Source organism: Marmota flaviventris, chromosome 3, assembly GCF_047511675.1.
Source record: "Marmota flaviventris isolate mMarFla1 chromosome 3, mMarFla1.hap1, whole genome shotgun sequence".
Lineage (NCBI taxonomy): Eukaryota > Metazoa > Chordata > Mammalia > Rodentia > Sciuridae > Marmota > Marmota flaviventris.
In genome coordinates this window covers 132,415,319-132,427,351 of record NC_092500.1, presented here as the reverse complement: position 1 = coordinate 132,427,351, position 12,033 = coordinate 132,415,319, and the positions used below count along the sequence as shown (strand labels likewise).

Genomic DNA, 12,033 nt, shown 5'->3' with positions numbered 1-12,033 from the left:
ACTCAAACCAAATAAAAAATAAAAATGAAAAAATAAAACTTATAACAAAAAAAATTATAATGACAGTACAGAGTTCCCATGTATCCTACATCCAGTTTCCCTAATATTAAGATGTTACAGCATCATGATACCTTGTTGCAATTAACATAATGCCATAATAATAATATACTACTATGGACACATTGTGATCAACTTTAATATTTCCTGTACTTGTTGCCCTGATTTTTGCCTATCAAGTTTTTTCTGTTCAAGATATGATATTACATTTAGTAATCATGCTTCCTTAGGCTCCTCTGGTTGTGACAGATTCTCAGGTTGTTTGTTTGTTTTAATATTTACTTTTTAGTTGTAGATGGACACAATACCTTTATTTTATTTATTTATTTTTATGTGGTGCTGAGGATTGAACACAGGGCCCCCAGCCCTGTTTTTTTTTTCTTTTTCTTTTTGATACATTTGACAGTTTTGAGAAGTACTAGTCAGGCATTGTGTAGGATATCCCTCAGTGAGATTTGTCTAGTGTTATTTGCCTGGGAGAAAGACCACAGTTGTAGAATGTCATGGTCATCACATCACACCAACATGACTTATCCTGTGGCAGTTACCTTTGATCACCTAGCTGAGGAAATGCACGGCAGGTTTCTCTACTATAAAAATCACTGACACCGCCCCCCCCCCCCCCACCGCCCCTTCCATTCTGCATTTTTGGAAGGAAGTCACTACACAGCCCACACTGATTATAATATACCTCCTTGAAACAGGATATTTGCATAAATTATTTGAATTTCTTTAGTCATACATTTATATCAGTATAAATGCAAAAAAAAAAAATTAATACTTTGGGAGACAGTCCAACAATTCATTATTTATTTTCTTGCTCCAACTTTCCCAACTTTGGCCACTGGGAGCTCCTTCAGTTGGCTCTTGTCCTTTGGACATGCTCCCTCATTTTGGTGGTAGTAGGAGGGTGCACTCCCTTAATTTCTGGCTTACAACATGCTCCAGCTTCTTCTGGTGTATTTCCTGCTCCACTCCCAGAATCAGCCATTTCTCCAAGGAGCCCAAGTGCTGGTCATTGGATGATGGTATTACAAATCAAGATCCAAGCGCCAGGGATGGTTGTTCTTGCTGGGGTGTGTTCACCTCTCAGCTGAAGGAGAAAGGAAATATCTGTGCGTGTGCTAACCCATGTATTTACACATATCCATAAATATTTCTATCATAGTCATTAGCATCTGTATTAAGCTAAACATGAATCCACAAGATGCCTCCAACTCTATCCATTACCACATGGAACATTCTAGCCTCTCCCCCTTGTTCCAACAGTAAGAAATGTGACTCCCATCGTCCACCATCTGTTTATTTAATTGTTCAATTCCAGTAAACTCATTAGCAATATCAGAATTGTCCTTAACCCATGGGAGGCAACTTTATCTGCTGGACTCCTATTCCTGTGTTGAAGGGCATTGTTCTGGATGACCATGAGCATGGTATCATTCTACAAATCTGATACCCAGGAGGAAGGAGAGATAAGAAATGATAGTGGTCTCCACACAGGATGCAGTGGAGTGGCAAGTCAAGGAAGGGAAAAGTGTAATGGTTCTATTTTGAATTTTAGCTCAATTTCTATGAAAAGGTCAGTTTTTTTCTCCCTTAAACTATAAACTTTGGACCCAACACTCGTCTCCCTCCCTTCCTACTGCACTTCTCAGACATCATTACCAGAAGTAGGTGGAGAAACCTTAGTGAGCTCTCCAGAAACCATGAGTTGGGAGGACACAGCGGGGATATTTAGTGGAGATGCTGGCTGGCAAGATCAGCAGAGGGTGCTGACTGGTCTAAGATATTAATGCCACAAAAAAGAAAGAATCATGGGAGACGTGATGGGCTTTTACAGCTGGCCCTTCCTGAGGCCCCTTTGCACCTCCCACTGTGTGTTCCCCTTAATTGGTCTTTTATGAAATCAATTGTCAATGTGCTCTTTTCACCCCTGACAGTTGGCAATTCTAAAAACAAACTGATGGCCATTTTCCTAGTCTGACCTAGGAAAGCATTATGCCAAGATTTAGAAAAGAACAAGTAACCTCAACAGGGAAACACAAAGATCCTCCCAACACATTAGAAATTGAGAGTTTGATATTTTTGGGCGGGGAGGGTACAGTGGAAGGAAAGGAAGTTTTGGAGACTCAGTCCCCTGGGTTTGAAACCCAGCTCTGCCATTTAAGAGCTAAGTACCCAACCCTGGGCAAATTTTTTGTTGCTCTTTATATAAAATTGATATTAAATTATTAAATAAGACTCATTAAAATTGTTACATGATATAATTTTCTCAATATTAGAAACAATACATGGTAAAACCCATAGAATTTTATAGCACAAGAAGTAAGAGCTTTCATGTAGGCAAATTGGTATATCATTTAGGAGGTGGAGGGATCCTGGGATAAAATGCTGGATATGTCAAAGCAGTCTTATAAGGAACAACCTCATGAAAGAGAGGAAGGAGAGATGTCCACTTTGTAACTGGAAGTTGGAGGAGTCTGTTAAACTAGAGGCCAAAGAGCTGTTCATAAGCACTGTACCCTAGTTGGCACTGGAATGTGAAACTTCCAGAAGTCTCTCTCTCTCTCTCTCTCTCTCTCTCTCTCTCTCTCTCTCTCTATATATATATATATATATATATATATATATATATATATATATATATATATATATGTTGTAGTTGGACACGATACCTTTATTTTATTCATTTTTATGAGGTGCTGAGGGCCTCGCATCTGCTAGGCATGCTCTCTACCACTAAGCCACAACCCTAGCTCCCAGAGTTGTCTTTTAAATGAGGGAGTACCCTCCTCAGCTCTTCCCTTCTTTTCTATTTCGTAGAATGAGGACAGAATACCTGGGGAGGCGCAGCCATCTTGGACCCCAGAGGGTAGAAGACAAGGATTGAGGAGGATAAAACAAGAAGACAGAAGAATGTGTCTTCTTCTCCCAACCAGGAGTTACCATACCAGCTACATGTATATGAAATGAACACAAGCTTCTGCCTTGTTTGACTCACTCTTATTTTTGATTTTCTGTCACTCACAGATGAATTTAATCTGAGTTAATACAGACTTTACTTATATTCCTTCCTTCCTATCATTTATCCCTCCTCTAACTCCTGCATCCCTCACAAAAATTAGGTCACATAACTTTTCATGATGTAAATCTCCCTGTGAGATACTGTGAGTATTCTGAAGCATCTAATTCTAGCCCATAAAAGGGGGAACACACAGTGAACATTCGCAAAAAGATTGTGCCCTTGTATGGAATAGTAACTAAATAGTAAGTAGCAAAATGTGTAGTTGTAGACACAAAATGATAGATGTGGACCCCAACAGGTTCAGGGGAGCCGTTTATTCATTCGTGGACTCAGGCACTATAGAGACTCATTTTATGGATGCAAAAATGGCCATCAGCTACAGAGGGGATTTTAGTTTTATAGGGTACAGTTAGGATAGTTTAATCATTGGAACTTGTGGACGTGCGGTTCGGATAGTTAGGGGCTAGTTGTGTAGGTTAAAACTTTAGCTCAGGAAGGCAGCTGTAAAAAGGTTAAAACTCATTATTACTTGGAGAGATGGGAGCCCAGATTTTGAGAGATGAGTACTTAAATTTTGCCCATTGTTGTTTCTTTTTTTTTTTCTCTAGGACTTAGGTCTCCAGAGTTTCTATATTTACAGTGTCTCCACTAAGGACCAATTTGCAATGGGGGAAGGTCAAAGTCCTTGAGCCCAGCATTCCTATCCACCTCCCTTTAGGGTCCATTGTTCTTGAGAAAGGATTAATCAGGAGGTTGATGCTTGACTAGTTTCCCCTCCCTTCTCCGTAGCTGCACCTCTCTCCACTTTTCTTGGGGGTGGGGGGCTGTTTTGTAGGAATATTATTTTCCATAAGTTTTCAGTATTAACTCATCATCTTTATAACAGAGTTTTAAAAGAGCCAAATAACAATATAAATTTATTTATACTGTTATTTATATCAAAATCACACACTTGTTGACTTGAGGAGAAATGGAAAGAAGAAGAACCTGAACAAATGTAAAGCAACACAAGTTGCTTTGGGGGCTGGGGTTGTGGCTCAGTGGTAGAGCACTTGCCTGGCATGCACGAGGCACTAGGTTCCATCCCCAGCACCACATAAAAAACTAAATAGCACCAGTGCAGTGGTGCATGCCTGTAATCCCAGTGGCTCTCCAGAGCCTGAGGCAGGAGGATCCCGAGTTCCAAGCCTCACAACAGCAAGGTGCTGAGCAACTCAGTGAGACCCTGTCTCTAAAGAAAATACAAAATAGGGCTGGGGATGAGGCTCAGTGGTTGAGTGCCCCTGAGTTCAATCCCCAGTACCAAATAAATAAATAAATAAATAAGCAAGTAGCTTTGATTTGGGGGCCATAAATTTTGAGTCTATAATAATGAAAACATTAGGAAAATAGTCATTCATCAGTGTTATGTTGTTTTCACTTTATTTCTATGAACAGTTACTAATCTCTCTTCTCCCCTAAATGTTCGTCTTTACACTGGATTTAGGAATCAAGATTACTGTCTGTAGAACAAGTAGATAAGGAAGATGGCAGTTAATAGTTGCTAGGTGTCCATTGTGAAACTGTTACCTAGCAACAGTTCCAGACCCCATTCAGAGGTGTGCCTGAGCCACATACTTGCGCTGCTGAGCGTGGTTCTGTATGGTTTTCAAATAAGAACTGCCTTTGGGGCACACTGCACTTTTGTCTGACACTCCACCAACCATCTGTTTTATTTGTCTTATCTCACCCTCTGACAAAGCGAATGGGCTTGCTGTGTTTACAGAAAACCACTCAGGTTGTAGGGGGAAAAAAATCTGACAGTATATGGAACTAAAATAAAACATCTTTCAAAGTTCCAAGATGCCAGATAATGGCAACTATGTAACTCACAAATAGATTTAAACCAAAAAGAAAAAAAGTCCACTTTTAAGTAAGAAAAGTAACAGATTATTTAAACCCACGGAAGAAGTTGAAAGAGTTTGAAGTCAGTGTTACATAAAATAAATTTCACTAAAGTTAAATATTGTTCTAAGAGCACTCTAACTAACCCAGCCTCCTAAGTTTACATCTCTTTATATTCAGTTCCAGGAAACTAAGACAAATACTTATAAAAGGAGGAATGTAGGATGTGTGACAGTGGTTGTGGCACTTGATATTTATATCCAGTCATTCAGCTGCCCCTTTATTGCCTTCCTCTTAAATCTCTCTCCTGTTTACACCTACTTTCTATCTGTACTTCAAAAACCATAACAGATAGTTCATTTGTAGCAGTTTCCCTTTTTAAAGGCTTTTCAGCTCTAATATCTCAAAAGGAAAGCTTCCCAATCAGGCTTAAAAACACATGGTAATGCTAAATGTGTCGTAAATGAGATTTCTACTAGAATTCAAGTTTAAGGGACTCTGATACTTTGTACACCAAGGTTCATAGCAGAATCATGCACAATATCCTAAAGTGAAAACCCCCTGAGAGTTAGTGGTTAGATGACTGGGTTAAAAAAAAAAAAAAGATAGTGGATAGGTGTGCATGCACGCCTGTGGGCACTATGGAATACTGTTCAACCCTGAAAAGGAATGGAATTTTGACACATGCTACAACATGGATGGATCTTGAAGACATTGTGCTAGGAGAAATAGGCCAGCCATTTATGAGAGATACTAAGAATAATCAAGGGCATAGAGACAGAAAGTCGAGTGGGTGGTTGCCAGGGGCTGGAGAGAGGGGGTGATCGGGAGTTATTGTTTAACAATATAGAGTTTCCGTTTGGGAAGATGAGAGGGTTCGGGAGATACTAGGTGGTGATGGTTGCATAACAAGGGAATGCACATGATGATAATCTACCGTGCACCTAAAAATAGTTCAATTGGTCAGTCTTAGTCAATCTTATGTCGTATATTTTACCACAGTAAAAGAAATCAAATGTAGTTATTTGATCCATACCAAATGTTGACAATGCTCTGCTTCTTTCTTGTCTACAATGTCCTGTCACATACCTAGGAAGAGATCATTACACAACAGGAGAGAAGAAACAGCTGTGTATATTGAACAGTATATCCCCATGCGAACAGAAGAATGAGCCAGTATCTAGAGAATTCTCGCTGGGAATTCTGATATTAGTTAAGCCACGTTTTTATTTATTATTTATCTAAATATCTATCTATCTATTTATTTATTTAGATATGGGGAGTGGGGTGGGGGATTGAACTCAGGGGCACTTAATTATTAAGCCACATCCCCAGCCCTTTTTATGTTTTATTTTGAGACAGGGACTCTCTAAATTGCTCAAGGCCTTGCTAAGTTGCTGAGGCTAACTTTGAACTTGAGATCCTCCTACCTCAGCCTCCTGAGCCACTGAGATTACAGGCCTGAGCCACTATGCCTAGAAAGCCACATTTTTTAAAAAAGTAAAGCAATGACTCTTTTGAGGGGCAAGGGGCTGTCAATATGTATTCTAAGAAATTTCTATTACATGGTTTATTTCAGTCTTTTTCTTTCTATGGCCAGACATTTCATAAGTTTGCTTATGAATTAAACAAAATATATTTAATACTGAGCTAGACTTGAAATTATATTTTATTATTGCTTCCCCTAAACAGAACTTTCATAAGCCATAATATGGCTTTTATAATCGACCCTGTTCAGCAGAGTGATTACAATACTAAATTTGTTTGCTTTTTTCCATGTGTGGTAAGCCGTTATATAGAGACACTGCTATTTTTATTATGGTGCCATGGGTTGATAATGATTGACTCCAAATAAAGATGAAATTAGACCTTTAGGCTATTCTGAGTCACAAACTTATAATATGTAATTTTTTAAAAGTTTCAATTCGTTTAAAATATGATTTTAATCTTTTTATGTACATTTTCTTTAATGTTCTTCTCATTGCAAAAGCTAAGTATCTATTACAGAAAATCAGAAACTGCTTGGAGACCTAATAAATCCTAGGAGCACACTAGTGCAAAGGCCATGCAGAATTACTACCTGAGAAGCACGGTAGGGTAGCACGCCTGGCTCTAACGGTGTCAATGCCGATCACGTCTATTTGATGCACCCACTTCCTATAGTTCCTGACCCCCCACATACACCTTTTCAGTGGTGCTCCATCCTCTTTGAGACTGATTCCTGTATAGAGACTGTATAGAGAACACTAGGTTTCCTGCCTTCTGATTGGACATAACCCATGGAAGGACCAGCCCTACATCACCAGCATCCTGAAAGAGTATCTACTTCCCAAAGGAATTTAGTATTTCCTTAGGGGCTCCCCCCCCCAAGAGCACACCTTGAAGCAACAACTAGAATGCAAGTAATTTATTTGGGAGGCGATCCCAAGAAATAGTGATGGGGAAATGAGGAAATGAAAGAGAGATAGCAAGAAACCAAAGGGTGTATTATCTACATTGAATCTCTTTGGGAATTTTGGGAATGGCAGTGATAGGCACCTGTGATGAGGTCCACTCCACTCCAAGGTGGAGGCATTGAGGGATTTAGCACCAATTTCCATCTGTCCTTGACTGAGAACTTGACAGAAAACCCAGAGTAGTGTAGGTGAAAAATGTAAGGAATGAGTAACTACAGACTGGGTCAGGAGAACAAGAGAAGAACAGGGACAACCACACAAGGAAGCTGTAAGTACTAAGAGCGCCAGTGAAAGCCAATTTCCGTGGAGTGGTATCGACAGTTCAGTGCAGGGGAAACCTGAGTGCTTCAGAGAAAGAAGTGGAGATGAGATGGGCGTGGTGGCACATGCCTGTAATCCCAGTGGCTCGGGAGGCTGAAGCAGGAGGATCATGAGTTCAAAGCCAGCCTCAACAACTTAGCGGGACACTTAGCAACTCAGCAAGACCTTGTCTCTAAATAAAATATTAAAACGGGCTGGGGATGTGGCTCAGTCATTAAGCACCCCTGGATTCAATCCTCAGTACCAAAAAAAAAAAGTGGAGATGATGTATGCCGATGAGTCTTTGAAAAACTTGAGTCTGAAAGGGAGGAGAGAAAGAAGGCTGTAACCAAAAGGCTGTGGGTTTAGAGCAATGTTTTTCAAACTGGGATCCTTGAAAGTATTCTCTTCTTAATCATAGAAGACCTGAGAATCTTAAAAGGCGCGCGCGCACACACACACACACACACACACTATATCCCCTGGATACTCACTTATAACTAAATATTGTTTTCAGATGTCAGTTCTTCTGTTTATATTTGTGTTTATAATGAAGTTGCAGCCAGGCAGTAATCCTTGAAAGATCACTTTTAGACAGAAACTGTTCCTGCTGCATCAGAGAAGGAATGGTAGCCATGAGCGAGAATATCAGGGTTGACGAGGAGAAATGCAACCTTGCCACATGCTCTAGACCATAAAGCACTGGGGAGCTTGATGACCACATTCCCAAAGCTTGATTACCACATTCTCATTCATCCTTGAGAAGACATCAAGGTTCAAAGAGAACAAAGAGAAATAAAGAAAAATATTAGGGGTAATAGATTCTTCGTATTAAAACAAGAGCCTAAAGTAAAAGCTTTATCTCGTTTGCCTAACAGATGAGGGCATTGTCTTGAAATTATCTCTGGAAACTTTCAACCATGGATTTATGGCTTTGATTTTCAGAGAGGAAATCTCTTTAGTGGGTCCACGAGGTGTCCAGCAAGACAGTGTGGATGGGCTCTGTAGTGACCATGGCAGTGTTGAAAGTGGGAGCTTGCTAGCCTGGCCAGATGTAAAAGCCACTTTTTTGGAAAAGCCAGAATCTCCCTTTCTTTATGGGAATGCAGGTCCTAAGCAGGATTCCTGTGTTATCTGCAGAAAGCAAAGTGAACTATGTGATAGGTAATCTCAAGGATTCTTAAGATATTTACTAAGAAAGCTGAAGGACACAGCATCAGTGATTAGGATAAATAATCTCAGAAATAATCAGTTAAAAGCAGTCTTATGAAAAACATGGGCACAGAGATAAACACTTTGTTTTAATGGTGCAACAATTTGCAGCTTGTTACAGCATCTTGATCTATTTGCCCATATTTTAAATCATCATGGTTAATGTGTTGATTATTTCACGAGTGACCCCAGACAAAACCAAATAGAGATAATTGCTTTTATTTCACGGGGCTGCTGTGAAAACAAGTGAGATAATATAAAAAATGATTTAGAAACTCTAAAGTCTATAATTATGAGGCATAATGTGATTGCTTTTTATGTGATTTCCTACATATCATTTTTAATGTTTGCATATTATTTTAACTGAATTGCTAGCATATTTTATTTAATCATTGTCTAATAGTTACTCATTCTTGCTTTTTTGCTTTCATAAATAAAGTTGTTTGCAAACATCTCTGCATTTTAGCATTTTTTTCCCCTTTTGAAATATTTCCTTAGGATGGATTCCTAGTAGAATAAATGAGTCCCAATAGTAGTTGAGACATTCTTCTTTAAATGATGTACATTTTCTTAGTACAAAGAAACCAACAACAACAAAAGAATCTACTTAATTCAGATGAATTAAGAAACTACTAGTTGCTAGAAAGTTGGCATATAGAAAGCCATATTAACATAATTTTCAAAAGGCAAGAAATTTTCTCTAATCATGGAACATGTCTTCCAGTGATTTCTTTTTTAGAAAGTGGCAAGATACAGCACGAAATGCAAAGACCCTGACTAGTAACATTCATGTCCAGGTTTGGGGTCCTCTCTTTACAGGAAAATATGGTGGTTTTTTTTTGTTTGTTTGTTTTTTCCCATCTAAGTCTTCATACTCTTTTGTTTCAGTTGGTTTAGAGTCAGAGCAAAGCAGTCTTAATAAAGAAGGGCTTTCTATGTGGCTTTTAGGTTAAAGTCAGTGAGAGGAAAGGGAGATGCAGCAGGTATACATTATACAGAACTGTACTCCTCATAATCTGGTTCCAGTTTTCTGGAAAGATTATGTTAATATTTATAAAGTATATGCAGATTTCTAGACTCCCGGACTGTAAACGCTCTTAACATTTATTTTCTGACACAGTTTTTGGAGGCTTAACAGCTCAAATTGGCAAGATTTTCTGCCTACCATATTATGGACGGAAATTTTGCTTTCCTCTGGCCATTACTTAGGAATGGCTACAAAAATCAAATATCTGATCAAACAAATGTGGTCCAATAGACACTTCCCCCAGGAGAAGTTTCAGAGGAATTTTCCTGATATCACCCATCCATCGAGGGACCAGCATGATTGATGGTCGAATGACCAGCTTGACTTCCCTCTCTGTGCCCCTCCATATACTTCTCTTGCAAATGGCTTGATGGAAAGTTAAGGGAAGGCATAATGGGAAAGCCCTGGCTTCCAGTTAGAGCTGATTTATGGTTTCAGTTTTGCCACCAACTAGCTGTATGACCAGGTCTAAATTACTTAGCCCATCTGGGCCTCAGTTTCTTCCACCATAAAGTTGAGTCTAAGGTGTCTTCCAGCTGACGTTAGGTTTTTATATGGAAGGAAGGCCCTTTTGTGTAAGGTAAGTCACCTTCTATGGTCAAACAACCAGTTAATTGTTCCCAGGTGTTGCTTAATGTGTGCATATTTGAGGTGTGTGGTGGGGGCGGGGTGGGTAGGGTAGGAGGAGATTCCTACTCTTTACACATCAAAAGATAAAACAGTTTAAAAAAAAAAAAAGAAAAGAAAAAAACCCACCATGCTATCTTGTGTTTGGACAAACAGGAATCAGGCCACCCTGACCTCGAGGTCCTATGGAGACTGCCAGGAAGCCCAGAAACTCCGTCCAGCACTGGTTGCTGAGACAGCGTCCTTGGCAGAGCTGAAAGGAAGCTAAGCAGGCAGTGCAGAGAGCTAATGCCCAAAATGGGTGAGCACAGCACTCAGCAGAGGCGTGGCACCAAGCAACTGCTCTCGACCCTGTGTCATTATCAGCCCTGGCAGAAACGGCCAGTGGAGTTATCTAGGGAGTGGGGAAAAAACAAAAAATTAAAAATTTCAAAAAACCCCAACACTTCAATTCCAACTTCATTTCAGATGCATTGATATTTTAAAAAATAAAATAAAATAAACAGTAGGGCTGGGTGTATCTCAGTGGTAAGTGCTTGTCTGGCACGTCCGAGGCACTAGATTCCTTCCCTAGTCCTGCAACAAACAAATAAATAAATACACTGCAACATATCTGCGTGTAGTTAAGGCACTAGTATTCATCAGATCCAGATTCTGGCAGCTGTTTGTTTACATATCCCTTTGATACCTCTCTGGCATGGCTGTTGAATCTGAGACCTCAGCCTGAAGGTGATCCCCAAAGGGCATCGTGAGAGCTGAGAGCAGATCCCAGTGGCTCCTGTCTTCCTGCCTGTTATGGTTGGGATATGAGGTGATCCTTCCCCCCAAAGCTGCTGTGTTGATTCAGAGTGTTCATGATGTTCAGAGTGACATGATTAGATTACAAAACTGTAACCTGATCGTCCTAATCATCCTAAATCAAAAGGACTAACTGGGTGGTAACTGCAGGCAGGTGGGGTGTGGCTGGAGGAGGTGGGTCACTGGGGGTGTGTCCTGGAGGTCTTCCCTGCCCCTCTCCCCACTCTGTGCTCCTGGTCAGCCATGAACACAGCATGGTCCTCCACCACACCCTTCTACCATAATGTGCTGCCTCACCTTGGGCCCAGAGCAATGGAGTCATCCTTCCAAGGACTAAATCTGGAAAACCATGAGCCAAAGTAAACTTTTCCACCTCTGAGTCATTATTGTCAGGTATTTTGGTTACAGCAATGCAAACCTGGCTAACTCTCTGCTGCCCTGCAGCTGCCCTTCCCTTTGGACCCCACTGCCCCATGCCCTAGGCCCTGCCTGTCTAACAGCTTCTGGGTTCCACAGGCTGCTCCCCTCTGTGAATCCCTCTCTATGATCACACTTTCATTTCTCCCTAAAACCTCTCTGGGGGGTTCGCCCTGACCCTGCCTGCTTCTTTCACCTTCTTCATGCCACTCTTAGCTCCAAAGAAAGCC

General features: G+C 40.4%; 1 long non-coding RNA gene across 1 annotated transcript; it reads right to left on the bottom strand.

Annotated features, from left to right (window-relative positions):
- Window positions 1-879: 879 nt before the first annotated feature.
- Window positions 880-10,867, bottom strand: LOC114081111 (uncharacterized). Its single transcript, XR_003580727.1, has 3 exons — window positions 10,718-10,867; window positions 8,217-8,479; window positions 880-1,150 (listed from the first exon to the last, which is right to left on the bottom strand). It is a non-coding gene; the product is annotated as an uncharacterized lncRNA (long non-coding RNA).
- Window positions 10,868-12,033: the final 1,166 nt, after the last annotated feature.